This window comes from Phascolarctos cinereus, unplaced genomic scaffold (genome assembly GCF_003287225.1).
Source record: "Phascolarctos cinereus isolate Bilbo 61053 unplaced genomic scaffold, phaCin_HiC Scaffold_7;HRSCAF=346, whole genome shotgun sequence".
NCBI lineage: Eukaryota > Metazoa > Chordata > Mammalia > Diprotodontia > Phascolarctidae > Phascolarctos > Phascolarctos cinereus.
This window is the reverse complement of record NW_027556180.1, coordinates 150079582-150099544: the sequence shown is the minus strand read 5'-3', so window position 1 is coordinate 150099544 and position 19963 is coordinate 150079582. Positions and strand designations below refer to the sequence as shown.

The window sequence follows — 19963 nt, the reverse complement described above, 5'->3', positions numbered from 1 at the left end:
TCTGCTTATTTCATTCAGTATCTCTTTACCCAAGTCCTTCCTGGTTTCTCTGGGTTCATCCTTTTTACCATTTCTTACAGTGTAATAATTACATCATTATTTATAATAATGTATATATGCATATATACATTATATATATTATGTATCTAATATAATAATTACATATTATATACTATATATCAAAGCTTTTTTTTCAGTTCTTTGCTACAAAAAAACAGCTTGTTATAAATATTTGTGTACACATGGATTCTTTCCCTCTTTCTTTGATCTATACCCCATATAGTCTTTGTAGTATTATTGTTGTCGTTCATGCTTCATTCTTGAAAAGGACCAATGACATCATGAGGGTCATGACTTAAGAGTGAATTAGATTTAAGCGAGGCAGAAAGTCATCAGCCTTACCGGAAGTCCAGTGGCAAGGCAAAAGTCAAGATGACTGGCAATGGGCCAGGATGTAGTGGGTGATCTTAGCCTTGGGTCAAAGAGTGTTTATACATAGTTTAGTGACTTTAGGGGATTAGTTCCAAATGACTTTCCAAAATGAGGGATCCATCCCCAGCTCCACCAACATCAGTATGGCCATCCTCTCATACCCATCCCAAAATGGTCATTTTTCTTCTTTGTCATCTTTAAAAATCTGGTGGCTAGAACCTTATAGGTGTTTTAATTTGTCTTATTATTAGTGATTCAGACAATTTTTTAATATGGTCACCAAAAGCTTATTGTTCTTTTTTTTTTTGAGAACTTCCTGTTCATTTCCTTTGACCATCTATTGGGAATGGACATTTGTTCTTTTTCTGTATCAGTTCCTCATATATCTTGGCTATCAAACCTTTATGAGGGAAATTTGCTGCAAAGAATTTTCCCCCAAGTTAACTGTTTCTATTCTAATTCTGTGTGGATTTTGTTTGAACAAATCTTTTCATTTTATAGAATCAAAATTTTCCTTTTTAATTCCTGGGATTTTCACTTTCTCTTGTGTGGTTAGAGACTTTTCTACTATCTGTATTTGTTAAAGATATCTCCTTTCCTGCTCCTCCAATTTATGATGTTACCTTTTATATTTTATTTATAGCATATGGAATGGGGAGAGACATGAGGTAGAAAGACCAACTATTAGGCTATTGCAGTAGTCCAAGTACATGGTTATGAGGATTCCAATAGGATAACATAGTGTCAGTCAGAAGGGGGCGTAGAGATGACACTAATAAGGTCACTGATATAATATTAAATTACTGTTGAAAATTTTAAAGCAGCTTATAATTAAGTAAGCACAGATTCCGGGGGTGTTTCTACTAGAAATCTCTTTATGATTTTAACATGGAACCATTTGTAGAGGGCCGGCTTTGGGGAGTTGGAGGGCTTAGGCCAGCCCGGGTCTTACCTGTAGTTTGTACTAAGCCTGACAGCTGTGAAACTCAGGATGTCGGCTCACCACCCCCCTGTTCGGTCTCTTGAGAACAGGATGCAGGAAGGGAGGAAACCGATGGGGTACAGGACAGGACGCAGGAAAGAATGTAACAGAGAAGGTACAAGGAAGTAAGGAAATCACTTAATTAGATTTGTACTTTTCATGAATAATAATGTTACTATTGCTTGATCCAGCACTATATAAGCCTGTGCCCTCAGATCAATAAACAGTTTGTTCTTCACTGCTCTCACCTGGCCCGTAATTCTTTCTTTCTTCCCACTCTGCCGGCATCAGACCACAGCCAGGGACGCAGGTGCTCCTGGCACCATTAATGACTGTTTTGAGTCCAACATTCAACCAGTTCTGAACTCGCTTCATTTCTTTGACTTTCTCCATCCCCTATATCAGGGGTGTGCTGGTAAATATTTAACAACCAGACTCTCCTGGGGAAAAAAAGGTATATATGAAACATTTTTAAGTTTAATCTTCATTATTAACACTTTCTTAAGTCTAGACAATCAACAAAACAATAAATCAAACCTTAATTTGTAGTATTGATGATTTCTGAGGTGTAAATGCGCACACTGAAAATTTGACAACAGGCTCAAGCCATTAGAAGTAGCTCCAGCATACTCCAGCCCTATACCCATCCTTTCCATTGCTAGTAAATACCTCAGGATGAATGATTTTATCTGTATAGATCAGAGGTTACCAAACTTATTTGGCCTACTGCCCCCTTTAAAAAAAATTACTTAGTGCCCTACTGGAAATCTAGTTTCTTTAACTCTTTAACATTTTTTTTTGAAATTTGCATCATTTCAAAAATATATAATATAACATTTTTAAATGACACATCTTAAATTGAATAATTTATTATAAATTTGTGGGGTTTTCCTGCATTGAAATTTTGATGATGCAATGTTGTGTCATGTAACCATATAGTATTGCATTGTAAACAAGTCATTCCATGTACATATTCCTGCTGATGCATGCTGGACTTTCCTACAATGTGCAAAACGCTCACCTGCCAACACTTGCTTATTAAGACCTGTTGGTGGACTTGACCACTGACCAGTCATAACTTGCATTTTGTGTGTTTATTTGGAAATTAATGTCATCACTACAACTTTAACTCTGTTACACAGCAAATGAAACATGTATGAAAGGTTTTTCAAAATTTTTGTCTCTTCTCTTCTTTCCTTATGCTTCTACCACCCCTTTATGTTTATTCAATGCCCCCCAATTGCACCCGAGGTTACTACTGCCCCCCTCCATCATTCTAGCACCCCTCAGAGGACAGTATCACCTATTTCAGGAACCCATACATCCCTCTGAAATCTCTTTGTATCCTCAGATCCTACACTGTTCTCTGCACAAGTAATGGTACATTACATGGTCAGTGGACATAAGGATAATGCTATTGCTCTCAAATGATAACAGGTAGTAGGCAACATCAATTCTATTATATAAAGGGAAAATAGAATAATATTACTGTATTGCATATATTAATACATAAATACATTATATGTAAGAGAATGAACTCTTATCAAGGATCAGCAAATATGTACTTTAAATTGCTCACTTTAAGTGCAATTGATATGCTGGTTTACAAATATTTAAAGATCTATTTATTAAAATAAGTCTCCTTAGGACCTCTTCTGTATAAACTTTTATTAGTTTATTTATAGTAGTAGACTCTTGAGAGAAATAAAATTATATTCTAAAGAAGGTTCTTTAATTGAATTGTGCCACATTACCTTTGTTCTAAAGGTACCACTCTGCCTTGAACTGTCTTCAACCAAATTCCTGCTTTTCTATGGCTGTTCATCACCTCACAGCTGTCGTTTATTATTGCTATTGCTTGTCCTTCATTCTTGAAGAGGACCATGACATCAGGGAGGTGATGCCATGACATGCAAGTGAATTGGATTTAAGTGAGGGATGGCTGTGCAAAGTCACCAGCCTCACTTTTCCCCCCAGAGCCTTCTGGGTCCAGTGGCCAGGTAAACATCCTAGATGGCCTAGGATGCAGTGGAAGACCTTGGCCTTTTAAAGCTAAGGTCTTTAGCAGATCTCAGTTTGACTGAGACAAAGCCCATTCAGTGATTAAGGCTAATTTTAACTAAATGAACGTGTGTGTATTTATGCATTCACGCATGCATACACACACACACACACACACACACACACACACACACGTATATAAAATTACTACATGAATGACATATACATGTATGTATGTGTGTGTCTATATACAGACATACATATATGTATCATCCATGTAGTAATTTTTTCTACCACTAACTTGATAAGTAACTTTGCTATCACTTTGTCTTCTGCCTAGGAGAGTTGGGATAGCAAGAAGTAAATCAGTGGTGGTTGTTTGCCCTCATTCTAGGACCTTGTTGATGGTGAACTTATCTTGCCAGTTACTACTAATGTTATTGACTTATACTTTCAAATAAATACAAAAAAAAAACCCTTCAAAATGATCTCTTTAATACTAATTCATTGTTGGTGGAATTGTGAACTGATCCAACCATTCTGGAGAGCAATTTTGAACTAGGCCCAAAGGGCTACAAAAGTGGGTATAACATTTCACCCAGTAATACTAACTAACTACTAACTAGGTCTGTACCTCAACGAGATTTTAAAAAGGAGGAAAAGGACCTATGTGTACAAAAATATTCGCAGCAGTTCTTTTTGTGTTGGCAAGTAATTGGAAATTGAGGGGATGTCCATCAATTGGGGAATGGCTGAACACGTTGAATGTGATAGAATACTACTGTGCTATAAGAAATGACAAGTAGGATGCTTTCAGAAAAAACCTGGGAAGACTTACATGAACTGATACAAAGTGAAATGAGAAGAACCAGGAGAACATCTTACACAGTAACAGCAATAATGTATGATGATCTTTATGAATGACTTAGCTATCTCAGCAATACAGTGATCCAAGACAATTCTGAAGGACTTACAATAAAAATGCTCTTCACCTCTATGGAAAGAATTGATGGAGTCTGAATGCAGATGGAAGCATACTTTTTTTTTTTTTTACTTTCTTTATTCTTGTTTTTTTTTTGTCTGCATTTTCTTTTTCAACATGGCTAATATGGAAATGTTTTACATGACTGCTCATGTATGATCTATATCAATTTACTTGCCTTTTCAAGGAGAGAGGAAGAGAAAGGAAAGTAGAGAATATGGAATTTAACATAAAAAAAGAATGTGAAAATTTTTTCTTAACATGTAATTTAGAAAAAAATAATTAAAATTAGATGTTTAAAAAATAATCTCCCTAAAGGGAAGGTTTGACCGTTCCCCTGGCTTTGAAATATTTAATAAACTACAACACTTTAGCCTGTCAGTAAAAGCCCTCTATGATCTTATTCTAACCTGCTTCTTTCATCTTTCTATCATAATACACTCTATGTTCCAGACAAACCAGATTTCCAAACCCAACATGTCTTCTTCCTCAGCATTTGCAGAAATCATCTCTTATACTGGGAGTGTATGCTTCCTCATCTCCACCCTGAAGCCACCTCCTGTGAGAGTTTCTATGGTACCGCACTTTTTCCTGGCACTCAATTTCTAGACTTCTTCTTTGTCCCTGTTATGCCCCGTTCCCTCTACTTTATTACATTTATTTGGTTGTATGTCAAAATTTCCCAGTAGCCTAAAAGCTCCTCAGAGTAGCAGACTCCAGTCTTGCAGGTGAAAAAATAGGTGAAAAACCCCCCAGGGAGTTTTTCTAGAGCTTAGGGTCACTGGCTCTGTCACTTTTTGTAAAACTGCTTCACTTTGTCCCACATTATAAGAGAAAACATTTGGAAAATATGGTATGTGCCAGAGCAGATGGATTCTTTCAACTCCCTTTTGTATTCACAACTAACAACAATAATAAAATAATCAAGTCATTTCCTAATCTTTTCCACTTGGCCCTAATAGAACTCCACCCAATGACAAATGCAGGAATTTCTGAAATGGACTTAAGAACGACCAAAATCTAAAAATTGTAATATTCAAAGTCTCTTCTAAATCTATTCAAATTCATAAAATCATAGAATCAGAATTGGAAAGTACCTCAGAGATCCTCTAGTCCAATCTCTCTCCCAGGGATTTATGGCTTTGTTCTGAATTTAGGTGATAATTGCATTTCTCCCCCCAACTCCAGCTTTCAAGGGAAGAAGAGAAAAGGAATGATATTACTTAGGTTATTGATTCCCAGCCATAATTTAAAAGATCTATGGGAGTGACTCAAATGATTTTCTGGAAGAAACTGAAACAGAGCTGAGCACATCTGGCCAGGGCACTATCCGGGTCATGTACAAGCCAGGAGGAAGCCCCAGTAGCCACTGACCTTTCCTTTTAACTTATCCATCTTGCTTTTCTACTCTTCCCTTGTGTATGAACAAGGAGGGGAACCCAAGACCAAGTTGGGACAGATATGATGGCACCTGAAAATAACTCATTTATTGACGTCATGCCTTACATCTCACTTGATCCTCACAAAATCTCAATGAGGTAGGCATTACAGATACTGTACTTAACTCCCTTATGAAAACTGAGGTTCAGAGAAGTTAAAGGACTTGGTTATAGCTACACAGCTAATGTGATTAATGGGTTTCCAAGCCCCATTTCTCATGAATCTATGTCCAGTACTCTTCATTATGACATGCTAGTTGCCAGTGCACCAAAACCAGAGTGTTGATGAACACTCTACTATCCTCCAGTCACTGAGATTCACTGTCTCAGAACCATCTTTGACTTTTATTCTTTCCCATAGGTAGGAACACAGGAGACACTGACCATGCCAATCGCAAGGTGGGAGGCACCACCGGAGCTTTTGGGCTCCAGCCTCTAGCAGGTTCATTCTTGATATGGGCAGCCAGAGGGACAGGAACAGAGAGAAGATGAGGGGTTAACTAATTTATTTTATTCTTCTCAATGCAGTTGCTGATAATGGGAGCACCAACTCCTAGAGCTTCCCCTCATAACTATTCTGGCTGGCAAGAATGGGTCAACAATCCCCATGTAGGAGCATAACTCCTATCTCATTCCCCCCAAGCCTTGATGGGGGCTGGTCAAGGCACACTCAGCCTCCAGCTGGCACATCCCCCAAATCCCCACTCACTGACCGGTGCTCACTTGATTTATAGGGGAGCACACAAAGAAGGCAATTTGCCAGCGACAGCCTCACAAGTTTACATTAACTCTAGCAATATTATGCTAACTTAGCATTGTACAGATGCAGTAGGTTATTTACAAGTAAACTCAAATGTTCACATTATCTCATCATTATATCTCACAATGCAGTCTCAGTAGAGATTGTTTACAATGTGAAATCCTGGGAACTAGCAGATTGTTATGGCCAACGATCCTGGGAACTAGTATCTAGGATCCTGGGAACTATTATCTAAAAAGGAATAACAAAATGCACCTTACTTACACCATATTTAATTAAGTTTAAGTCAATTCTACGGCCACATCTTTCGCATCTATTTTTTTCTCTCTACTCACAGAAGCATCACCTCTAATAGTCAATAGTTTCGCAATTGATCTCTATGCTTCCAATCTTTTCCTTCTTCTGCCTATTCTCTATACAACTGTCAAATTGATATTCCTATAGGATAGGAACATCACTCCCTTACTCAAAAATCATAAGTAGTTCTCTCTTGCCTCAAAGATGAATGTAAAATTCTCATACCGTCATGGAAAACCCCACATGATCTGCTTCCTGCCCATCTTTCCAGGCTTCCTTCCTATAGCTCCTAGTCACCAAATCTCTTGCAGTCAAATTGGCTCACCAATAGTTCCCCACGAATTCTATCTCCTGCCTCCTTTCCAGGTGACTCCATTTTCTATCAGCAGTTTTGCTTTTGCCTCCACTAAACGAGATGCCGTCACCCAGGATGAGCTGATCACCTGAAATCTCATAATCAAGTTCTTAGACTAAGTGTTTGACCACCAACACCTTCTTAATCCTCAATGGTCTCTTTGCTCTGATTGGAGAACCTGGATGTGGAATGTTAAGCTCTTCCCAAAACCTTCCTTTATTAGAGGGTTTTGAACTTTCAGAAGTTTCTAGATAACTCTCCAAATCAGCAGCTCTACTTTGTTGGACACTTAGATTTTTCCTCCATGCCCCCAGAGCAATTCTCTCTCTCCCTTCCTTTTTCAGCTTCCTTTTCATTTATTTATTTGTTTATTCAGGCAATTTGGGACTAAGTGACTTGCCCAGGGTCACACAGTTAATAAGTGTCAAATGTTTGGTCTGAGGTGGGATTTGAACTCACGTCCTCCTGACTTCAAGGCCAGCGCTTCATCCACCGTGCCAGCTAGCCACCCCTCAGCTTCCTTTTGTGTGCTGTCTGCCCCATTAGATTGTAAGCACCTTGGAGGCAGGAACTTTCTTTTTCTTATTTGTATCCTCAGCACTTAGCATAGTGCCTAGCACATAGCATGTACTTAATAAATGTGTACTGAATTGAACTGAATTCTATGCCTTTGTACAAGCTATGCCCTAAACCTGGAATGTATTTATTCTACACCTAAGCCTGCCCAATTTCAAAGCATAACACAGGTGCCACTTCTCACTAGGCTTTCCTGACTCAGTTACCTCAGCTATAAAATGTGAGGGTTGGATCTGATGGCCTTTATGAATAGATTCTGCAAAATAAAGTCTCAACACTTGATGAGACAGAGGACCCTGTGGAATGTGAGGGAAACATGGACCAAAACATACTGTGTTCTGCAGTGGTTTAAAAGACATATGAGAATTATGAAAGCTGAATTTATGACCCATACAGTAAATAATAATGGGAAGATAAGAAAAACTTGTATGTGTGATGGCAAGTCTTACCCAAGAAATAAAAGAGAAAACAATGAATTGGGAACCTAGATACACAGAAGAGAAGAATAATCTGGAAAAAGAGAAGCAAAAAACCAAGAACATTAAAAGAAAATAAGCCAAACATATTGATCTCAAAGATAAGATGCATCTAGACAATCTAAGGATCATAGGTCTCTCAGAACATTAGACATGAATAATAGAATACTATGATACAGGAAATAATACAAAAGACTTATCAGAACTTCTGAACACAGAAAATGACACACCAATGAAAAAAATTCATTCATCACCTGGGCTTGGGGTGGAGGCTGCAAGACTCCAGGACACAAGTAGTTAAATTCAACAATTCAATTCAGAAATAAATTCTGCAAGAGATTCAGAGCAAGAGCTTCAGGCACAAAGGTTTGTAAATTTGAAAAACAGGAGACCATTTCGCACCCATCAGAAAATGCTGGAGGGAATGGAATAATATGCTCCTAAATGCAATGCAGTTAGGATGCAGCCCAGAGTAACCTCCTCTGCAAATTGGAGTTTAACCATAAACGAAAAAAAGATGGATTTTCAATAACAAAAAGGCATTTAAAACATTCTTAGAGGGAAAACCAGACCTGAAGGGATTATTTGCTTTTCAAACCACCCCAGACAATAGAAATATACGAAGGGAACACAAATGCAGCAGCCAGGGTCAGGAAGACAGGAAGAGAGTGACAGCAGAGAGACCCATAAGAGATTTCTTTCTAAATGTACACAAGGAGATGGGGGAAGGCAAGGTGGAGGTAAAAGTGAAGAGGGTATGAGGAACTCTGGAGGAATCCGGCAACACCCTGCCTATAGGTGAATCAATGGCTTGTGAGGAACTATGTTACAAAATGGAAGATGGTGTGAAAGATAGAGGGAGAGTCTGTGATGTGTCAGGGTCAAATAAAGAGATAGCAATGTGACCCCTGTGATCTCGGGAAGAGAAGGGGGAAAAGAGGGAGGCTTTTGGTGATGAATTTCACTGATGAATTCTCTTAGGGGTGAAGAGAGGTGTATTGTGAAGAGAGATGGGGGAACTTATACTGGATGTGGTCTGGGGGATTTGGTATATTTCACTCCCCAATCATCACACCCTGTGATGTGTGCGTATATGTGTGTGTGTGTGTGTGTGTGTGTGTGTGTGTGTATGTGTATATATATATGTATATATATAAATTTTTTTCAGTCCAAAAATTGGTTTATAACCTTTCACTGTGTAATTGTGGCATGGTATAATTTTGTTCATCATGCTGCCTAAAAGGTAAACAGAGCAGCAATGTATTCACCAGTTGGCATATGGATATGCATTTATCTCTCCTACATTGTGAGCTTCGAGCCTAGAATTCTCAGCCCAAGAGCATTGTTGGTACTCAATTTTAATGTACATTCCTGAGTATTCCATGTATCCTCATCTTGCACAAAAGCCAATTTAGTAATAAATGATTTTTAAGCAATACCAGCACAAATTTTTAAAAACTCTTCATAATGGTTGAGCCCTACTTTTTTTGCAAAAAAAAAAATCTGCAACGATTATGTGGTAAAATACAGTACCTGAAAAGATGTCCTACCTTGGGAGGGGATGGGGACTTAGAACTCCTGGGGAAACTGGTCCCTGGAGGAATGGGAAGGCATGGACCTAGGGAGATTTTGAGGCAAATGGAGGAAAGAAAGTAACCAGGGGGAGGGAATAGATCAGTGATGGGCTGAATAATCAGGATATGAGGGTGTGGAGGGGGTCCTACCATGGGGCAGTGTCCTTTCTGTCACCTGCTGGAATTGATATTGTTCTGGGAGTGAGGCACAAAGAGAATACTGTGGTAAATTCTATAAGGCAGCGGCAGTACCTGCCTGGAGAGGAGAACCAAGAATGGCTATCTCTGACGTTTTGATTCCATGAGGAACACAGAGAATAAAGAGAGATTAGATAATTATAGAGGTCATGAACCAGAGGATTAAGGTCTAGAGTAGAATGAAGAGAGTGAGAAAAACTCTCTCTTGAAAGGAGGGCAAAAAGTGGGGAAAAAGTTAACAAATAGAACTAGTTGAAAGGAAGGAGCTGAAGAAGGAATCTAGGAGAAGAATTAATAACCAGAAAAAGTAGGAAAGAAAAAGGAACTGAAAAGTAAAATCCCAAAGGGAAACAGGTTACAAACAGGAATGGGGTTTAGGGGTGAGGGGAAGAGAGCCAATGGGAGTAGGTCCACCTTTAAAAAAGATTAAACTAGAGTAACTGAAGAAACATTGTACTGTGCTTACAGCAGAGGAAAATAATTATAATGAGGAGAAAAATGATGAAGAAATGTGGGTAGGATGATATTATCAGGTGGATTTGTAACCGGTTAAGACACACAGGGGCAGATAGGCGGCTCAGTGGATAGAGCACTGGGTCTGGACTCGGGAAGACTCATCTTCCTTAGTTTGAATCCAGTCTCGGACACTTACTAGCTGTCTGACCCTGGGCAAATCATTTAATCTTGTTTGCCTCAGTTTCCCCATCTGTAAAATAAGCTGGAGAAGGAAATGGCAAACCACTCCAGTATCTTTGCCAAGAAAACCCTAAATGGGGTCACAGAGAGTTGGACACCACTGAACAAGACAAATATACCTAGACTTGATCAATGGATTGCTGCCGCTGTCTGTCCTTCATTCTTGAAAAGGACCATGACATCAGGGAGGTGATGCCGTGACGTGCAAGTGCATTGATGTAACACGAAAGGGAGATTTCCACTGTGATTTCTTAGAGGGTATTGTCCTTGGCCCTGTTCTGTTCATGAATGTTGAAGATATATGATGTGCTTATTAAAATTTGCCGGTGACGAATCTGGGAAAGCAGATAAACTTATGGGCCAACACAATCAATAGCCAAGAAAATCTTGATGGGTTGGAATAATGAGTCAACCCAAATAAGTGGAAATTTAACAAAGATTAATCAATGTAGGATACAGAAGAGAATAAGCATTTATACTGTGCCTACTCTGTGCTAAGCACTTTGACAAATATTATTTCATTTGATTTGAAAGTACCATATTTAGGTTAAAAAAATCAACCGCAGAAATATAAGTCAAGATAGACATAGCAATGGGGAAAAGACCTGTATAGGATCATAGATTTAAAGGAGGAAGGAATCTGAGAGGACATCTAGTCCTCCACCCCCTATTACAGATGAGAAGACTGAGGCTCACAGTTCTACAGCTATTGTCAGCATCTTATCCATTATACTGAAGAGGTCTAGGGGTTTTGGGGTGCTAGGAACCCAAGATCGCGGTGCCGGGCCCTGCCTGAAAGAATTCAACTCAAATCTTCTTCAGCCAGAGGAAAAGTTTATTAGTGGTAAAACATATAGGCCAGGTGACACCCATAAGGACGAGCAGGCATGAGAGGTTCTCAGCCTTATGGGTCTGAGATTCTTAGCCCCGAATGAGGGCCAGGGTAGATCTTACATACTTTGGGTGACCAGGGAAGGGTCTGGGAAAATGATCTGGGAAAAGGGTCTGGGAAAAAGGTCTGGGTGAGAATTCCCAGAGACTGGAATGTCTAAGAGATTGAATAGACAATGGGAAATAGATAATGGAGGGAACAGGAAGGCAGAAGTTTGAAAGGCATCTACACAAAATCAAGGTGGGGCTAGGACTTTCAAAAGGAGATAAAGGAAGGCCTTTCTGGGGCCTGTAGACAAAAGGGAGCCAGGTTCTTTTAGGGCGCATCTGAATAAGATTAAAAGGTTTCAAAGGGAGATGAGGGTCTGGGGCCTGTGAGTCAGATTCCCTTTGGGGCAAAGGGCAAAGATCTTGGCTTGGGCTCCACCCTCATCAATACCAGTCAACAATGTAATACTACCACCTAAAAAAGCTAATGGAAGCCTGTCCTTTACCCTGGCCATGTCACATCTGGAGAACAACATTCAGTGCTGTGCACTATGAGGCAGCTAGATGTCTCAGTGGATAGAGCGACAGGCCTGGAGTCAGGAAGACCTGAGTTCAAAACTGACCTCAGATGCTTACTAGCTGTGTGGCTCTGGGCAAGTCACTTAATTTATGTTTGCCTCAGTTTCATCAAATGTTAAATGGGGAAAATAATAGCACTTAACCACCTAGGGTTGTGGGGATCAAATGAAATATTTGGAAAATGCTTAGCAGAATACCTGGTACATGGTAGGCACTATATAAATGCTCATTTCCTTCCTTTTCCCTTCCATGTTTTGGGAGGGACACCCACAGGCTGAAGTGTCCAAAGGGAAGTATTGAAAGTTATGCTGATTCAGCGACCCACTGTTCCAAGTCCTACTTGTTTGCTGCTGGTGGTGGTCCTTCGTTTTCAAGGAGGACCAATGATATCATGGATGATATCTTGACTTATGTATGACTTGGATTTAAGTGAGGCAGTTGCACAAAGCTGCCAGCCTCACTCTCTCTTCCTGAATTGTTTGAAGTCCAGTGGCAGGACAAAAGTCAAGATGACTAGAGATGGCCCAGGATGCAGTGGATGACCCTGGCATCCTTGATGTCTGGCCAAGCTTCAAAATGGCCTTTGTGGCCATTGGAACAAATTATTCTCATCTGCCTACTCCTTCAAGGAAAGTCTTCACATGCTTGGGGCAGACATTCCCCTAACTCACCAATAGGTTTGTTTACTCTCACCATCTGCTGAGACAGTTTACCATGGGGTGGAGCATGGAGCTTCTTGGAGCCACAGGTGAGAGCTGACAGAAGCTGACAAAAGGTGGATGAGCAGCCCTGAAAAGGGCTTACTTAGCAAGCTCTCATACCAGAGATGCTGGTCCTCCTGAATATCCCCATATAGTCCTGCTTGTAAATCAGTGTTGGAGGAGGTTTGTTGAAGCAGGCTACATTCCATCTGCAGCCTTTGTATTACTTGCTATACATCACAAAGGAATTATCTGTTAGCCTGTGCTTACTGGGAATTGGGGAGGTGCTGAGATACAATGGCCCATCCCTTTTAACTGGTGTGGACCTATCTGAATTGCCTTTAACTCATTATCAATAAAAGCTAGCTCCATTTTGAATGCCTTGCTGATCTCCAGGGATCAGTCTGTCTACATGTTTCTACCTCAATGTATTTTAATATACTCCTTTTAATTGTCTGTCCTGAGTTTTGCTTCATTAAACCAAGAATTTTCCTATCAACAAAGGCAACCGGAATTATGAAGACCTCCTGCTAATTCACACCAAATGAAGATTAATTGCAAGAATTGTTGACGTTAAGTCTGGTGAAGAGAAGGCTATTGGGGGACTTGATGTATATCTTCCAATATTTGATAGGCTGGAAGAAAAATTGGAATGGTGCTTCACCCCAGCAGGAAGAACTAGAAACAACAGGCAGAAGATACAAGGAGGTTTGATGAGAGGTAAAACTTCCTAACAATTAGGACTACCCAAAAGTGGAATAGGCTGCCTAAGGACATAGTAGGTTACCCGACATTGGTATTCAAGAAAGGCTGGATGACCATTTGTTAGGCATGTTAGGAATTCTTTTCAGGCAAGCATCAGGTGGCCTTTAAAAATATTCTTCCCCACTCAGATTCTTATGTTGCACTTATACTATAGTGTCCAGAGAAAAGAAGGTGATTGCTCTTTAATTACAGGTTGTATCATAGTCAGGTCCTAATCTAGGCATCATATTTTTAAGAGGGATGTTGACAGGTTGTAGTAAATTCAGATTTTAAGGGGGCTTGAAACATAGCATCAGTTAAGTATCTGGAGAGGTTCAGCTTTGAGAAGAGACAATTTAAGTAGGCCGCAATCATTGTCTTAAAAAATCCAAAGGGTTGTCATGTGGAAGAGGGATTGGTTTATTTTGCTTTACCCCAGAGGGAGCTAACTAGTTGATAGGAATGCATTGGACAGATTTTTGATTTCGGCTACATGCTGAGCACTGTGCTAGACATTAGGGGAGACAGACATTAAGATGGACCTGGCCTTTATGTTTCTAATTTAGTATAAGTATAGTACAACACATACATAAATAACTCTGAAATGAAATATCTACATGAGAGGTGCAAGCCGACCACTATATAAGGTTTGGTGGAGGAAGTATTATTGACTGGGTAAAGTGAAAAGGCTTAAAGGAGAGCTATAAAAGGGACCTCAGAGATTCTCATGTAATCTCTCATTTTACAAATGAGGCAAATTAAGCCATAAGAGGTTAAATGATGAGTCTAAAGGCAATGTAAAGGTCATGCAGCAAGTTGGCGGCCAGGACAGGACTAGAGTGAAATCCAAGTTTCCTAATTCCTAGTCCAGTGTTTAGTTCATTATATATCATGCTGCCTCTTCAAAGCATAATTTTTTTGCTTAACTTAAGCCCTTTGCTTAATTTCATCTTGCACTGGACCAAGTGAAATTGAGCAGAGGACCAAGTCTGTCCTTCAGGTCATGGAATGCACTCCAACTTTGTAATAGTATTTTACATTCCCTTCCAAAGTCTTCCATAAGCTTTCCAGACTGTCTTTTTAATGTCAGATAACGTATATATAAAGTTTTATTCCCATTCAATAATTTATTAAGATGTCTGGCCACAAACCTAGTCACCTCTTTGTTTTCTGTATTAACTGAAAGGGAGTCTTTAAATTCAGTAGGACTGTATTAACTCAGAATAAACATTAGTGTTAGTACTTTGCCATTAAATTTTTCAAATGAGCAAAGTATAGATATAAGGAAGTTACTTTGCCTCCTCATCTGAAGAGAAACCTCTACTTGGAGGTGTTTCTGCTATTTCCTCGATTTATTATCCTTTAGAAACTGGAAGATTAGTTTTGGAAATTGAAAAGGCTTTAAGAATCAATTTAGTTCTAAATATTTGCAAATTAAAATCACACAAAAGCATTAAATCTTGCATTGGTCTACGATGCTTCTCTACTGCCCTCTGAAGGTTGTAATTTTTTTTTAAATATGACAAATGGGGAAAAAAAATCCCTTCCCACCCTATTGCCTCCATAATTTTACTCTGATGTGTCATTATAGCATAGAGATCTTGGGTTCTCAAAGGCTATCCCAATGGAGTGGAAGCTTTGGTAGGTTCTACTCTAAGCTGGAAAGGTTTAGAATCTAGGCAGGTGAAAAACTGCATGTTTGTGTCCTGAGGACCAGCCTAGCTAGATGCTTATTACCAGATTGGCTTCAAGGTGACAGATTTTTTGATCACCTGAATACTTGAAGCCTATTAAGATGTAAAGGTTTGCCATTTCTGCATCATTCAAGAGTCACTGATGAAATCACAGATGCTTGAAATCTTTTAAAAAATGTACATAATCTAAAGGTAAAATCCTTAAACTTGCTTATTTTTCATGTTATAAATTTAAATTTTTTAAATCTTCCAAGCACCTATTTCCTTTTTATTATTTCCTTTCTAAGAAAAAACCCCCAGTCTTTTAGTTTAGGAATAATGAAATTGAAAAAAATATGTATAAATAATCAGAAATTAATCTTTTAAGTGATCTTTGTATACAGATGTAGAAGAGTAAAAAAACCTTCAAATTTCTATCCTTGGGCTCTGAGTACTAGTAAAATTGCTAAATTTTAAAGAATTTAACTTTACCACTAAAATCTTTTACATGTTCCTTTGATCTGATGACCTCATCTTTTTCAGATTGCCTCGTAAGACTCCTTCCCCACTCTCTCCTCAATCATCACCCTCTTCCTATCTATGCGTTCCTCTTCTACTGCCTTCAGATATAAATCCATCCTTAAAAAAAAACCAAACCTTCATCATAAAAGGTCAATCCCTCAAATGATCATAGATCTCTCTTCCCTTTCTCAAATTCCAAGACAAAAAAAAACTGTTTACACTTACTGCTTCCCCTTCCTCTCCTTTCATTCATTCAACTCTTTGCAATTTGCCTTTTAACCTCATTAGCAAATGGGAACCACTCTCTCCAAATTTATCAATGATCTCTCCCTCTTCCTCTTCCCTCTCTCTTCTTCCCCCCTTCTATCTAAAAATACAATTTTATTATGCTCTAAATGAAATGGGAATGACAGCAATAAACAAGATTCACCACTGACTATTGTAATGAGACTACAGCAATCTTATATTTGAAACTCAACAGGAAATAATTAGGGTCCCAAGTAAATAGAGGTGCAATAGATGAAATATATATCTATGGGCTAGGCAATTGGGGTTAAGTGACTTGCCCAGGGTAACATAGCTAGTAAGTATCAATTGTCTGATGCTGGATTTGAATTCAGGTCCTCCTGACTCCAGGGCCAGTACTCTATTCACTAAGCCCCCTAGCTGCCCCAGAATTATATATTTTTAAGCTGACAAATGTATTCCAAAGCTCATTTATCCATATCAGTATCCCCTAAATTAAGAATATGTTCTGCTCAGTTACATAGTAAAGTGGCAAGCAAATTATACCATTGACATCATAAGACAGTTGCCTACAGCAGTAGACCTTTGACACTGGGCTCTAGCTTCACTCCCTTATAGAACTTCATCTTTCATCGGGGCCCACAGTTGTCTAAGCAACCTGCACATTCAGGTCATACTGTGCCGCCAGTAGTGGGTCCATGACAACCTCTGGAAAAGCATGAGCAGGCATGGCAACAAACTCTAAATTAGGGGGTCCAATAAGTTTTCTAGCAAGCCAAAAGAAGGTCTTCTCAAAGTTGTAGCTACTCGTTACAAAAATGTCACAATACTGTAGATTATTCTTCCTAGGGAGAACATTGGATTTCACCTTGACTTTTATGTCCTTAATATCCACTTTGTTGTCATAAACTAAAGGGATATTTTCTATATCCTCATACCAGATATCTATGCCATTGAGGTACATGCTTGCAACTGCTACATCAAACATTATATTGGCACGCTGTTTGGCTGTAATAAGCATCTCTCAGATCACCAAATTCCTCTTGGTAGGCCGTATCTCATACCTGAAATTTATTAGGACTCACTTTTGCTAGTAAAGAACACAAGTGATGGACCTTAACCAAGGTGGCTACATACTCTTCTCAAATTCACCAGTCAAATGATGTTTTACGAATGTGTTTTTTATAGTATTTTCATCACCAAGTTTGATACGTCTGAATTGAACTTGAGGTTTTCCTTAGGGGCCATAATGATTGTGGTTCCAGAAGTATCTCTGAGTGAACAATGGAAAGATGGCAGAAACAAAATAATAATGATCTTTTTTTGTTGTTGTTGCTAAGATCTTTATTAATCTAACAGCAACCATTGATGAGACTTTTTCTGTTTTCAAATACCTGTTGGTTTTGAAGAACAATTAAAATAAAAACCAAAGCAAAAAACAAGAAAACACTGCCCCCCCCCCATAAAACCCATGGAAAGATACAGAAGTGCCTAAAGGCCTTGGCTGACAGCCTCTTATTTCCATCCAGAATGATAATGAAAAGGAAGGGAGTAGGAAAGATGAGTGGGTAAGGAGGTGGCCAGGGTCAGGGGAGATAGTCTCAGCACAAATTCTGGCCAGCTATAGCTTTTTGATTCAGAATGGTACTGAAAAGTGGCAAGAAGGAGGTCAGCTGGACTAAGGAAGGGGAATGAACATTTTCTTTATAAAAGATTGTTAAAAAGAAGCTTAAAATGGACACCCGACATGCAAGTGTCCTTTGGGTTCTCCAAGACCCCTTTAAGGCCTACATCACCCTGCTCATGAAGAGGGTGGCTTCACAAAAGTAGAAATAGATGGGATTCTATCTTGAAGTGAAGGAAAGGCACTGGACCACCATGCCCAGTGATCCTAACACAGACATGGGGAAGTTAGTAAGTGGATGGACCATTCATCCTGTTCATCTAATCAGATCTCTATCCTATATAGGATGGGGCTAGTCCCATAGTTTCAAGTAAATTGCCCTTGGCACAGGTGGGTTTGTTTTGTTAAGTTTAGGACTAAAAGGTAGGGAAGGAATGTGGGGGCTACAATGGGCATACCACACTTGCTTGATTCATGGAATCTTCCAAGCCTGGGATGTTGAGTAACTTCAGGTTCGAGAACCAAAGACCTCCAGTACTGAAGAGGAGACTTCTGTTTCAAGAACCCCATTTGGTCAGATGATTAATCAAGCTTCCAAGCATCTCTCCACCTGTTCCAATTGTTACACAGGGAGCAGAGAAAGAGTTTAAACAAGTTAGGGAACTTATTTCATCTCAGTCACATTCCTCAAAGCCTCAGGCTTCCCAGACATGAAATGCAGTCTGCCAGGTCTTCAGAGTTTAAGGAAAGGGGAAGCATGGTAAGATTAACCTGAGAACCAAAAGACCTTTCCCACATTTCAGTTTTAACAAAAAGGATGAGCTTCCAGGAAACAGTGCTTTTAGTTGCCATCTGAAGTCCTCTTCCTTCTTAACCTATCCTCTACATTTAACATTGTTGACCAACCTCTCCTGGATAGTCTTTGCTCTGAGTTTGTCACTTTCCTTTCCTGGTTTTCCTCTTAGTGAGTCACTTCTCAGTCTCCTTTTTTGGTTCATCATTCATATGATGTCCCCTAGCTGTGGGTGCTTCCCAAGGCTCTGTCTTGTGTGATCTTTTCTTCATCTTTTTCTTCTTTTCTACCAGCTTCTGTAGCTTCATCTATGCAGATGACTCATGCACATACATCCAAGTTCCAGTCTCATCTGAGCATTAGTCCCAGGTCAGTACATATTGGACAATTCAAACCAAATCTCCTTGAGGAGATAAGCCAGTTTTGATGAGATCAAGACATGATGTCAAAATCTCAATGAGATTGTTTTCTGGTAAAAATTCTCCTTTATTCTCTTCCTTCAAAGTCCAGGTTAGGTGGTGATGGAGTGATGGGACCTGGACCCCTAAAAGGAAAAGACTGTCTTTGAAAGCAATCTGGTCCCTGAACTTTCCCACATATTTCAGTAGTCTAGATCACTGGCGCCTTTGCCCAAAGCAGGTATCGGGCTCACCCCAGCCCACCTAGATCTTCTAATTAGCTCACTAGACTAATTAGCTCTTGGCCCGTGTCAGGCTACTTGCATATACAGGGTGCTCCCCAATCCCATCTAGATCACCTAATTAGCCTATTTGATAGTGCTTTCACTGTTGCACCTGGCCCACCAGTCCTTAATCTCATCCAGAGCCTTTCACTGTTCTTTTTGCAGCTTCAGTAGGAACCCTGCCAGCTTCTATTGGCATTATAATAAACTGCCCCTGGACTGGAAGATGGTTTGAGTGCATGAATTCATTCCTTGGGTGTGGCCTTTTGACTGCAACCAAGTTTTTACAGAACAAATCCTTTTAAGGGGATTTGTTCTGTGAAGTTTGGATTCAAAGGGTCACACTTGAGCACCTAGAGGGCTGTGGTTGCATCTCACTTACATATGAATTACATTGTATTTAAATGGTACTTATCAATTCCTGCCATTATAAGGGCAAGAAGGTTAGGGCAGTACACACAGTAGGTACTTAAATATTTGATGACTGGTGGATTTCATTTGTGTTAGACCAGGGGATGCACACCACAGGGCAATCAATATGTGAATATTGATCCATTTATGATCTCCCATTTGCTTATGTCACCCACATTGTTAAACAATAAATACTTTACCTACAATCTGTGTAGACTTTCATATCTTCTGCTTAAATGTTTCTGGAAAAAAATAGTAACAAATACCAGCGTTTGCCTCAACCCACATATCCATCCAAGTTCTAGCGTCAATTATCCTTAAAATAAGGGGTTCGTGCTAGG

General features: G+C 39.4%; 1 pseudogene; it reads right to left on the bottom strand.

Moving 5' to 3' along the window:
* Nucleotides 1–16761: 16761 nt before the first annotated feature.
* On the bottom strand, nucleotides 16762–18306 carry LOC110192707 (GTP-binding nuclear protein Ran-like; annotated as a pseudogene).
* Nucleotides 18307–19963: the final 1657 nt, after the last annotated feature.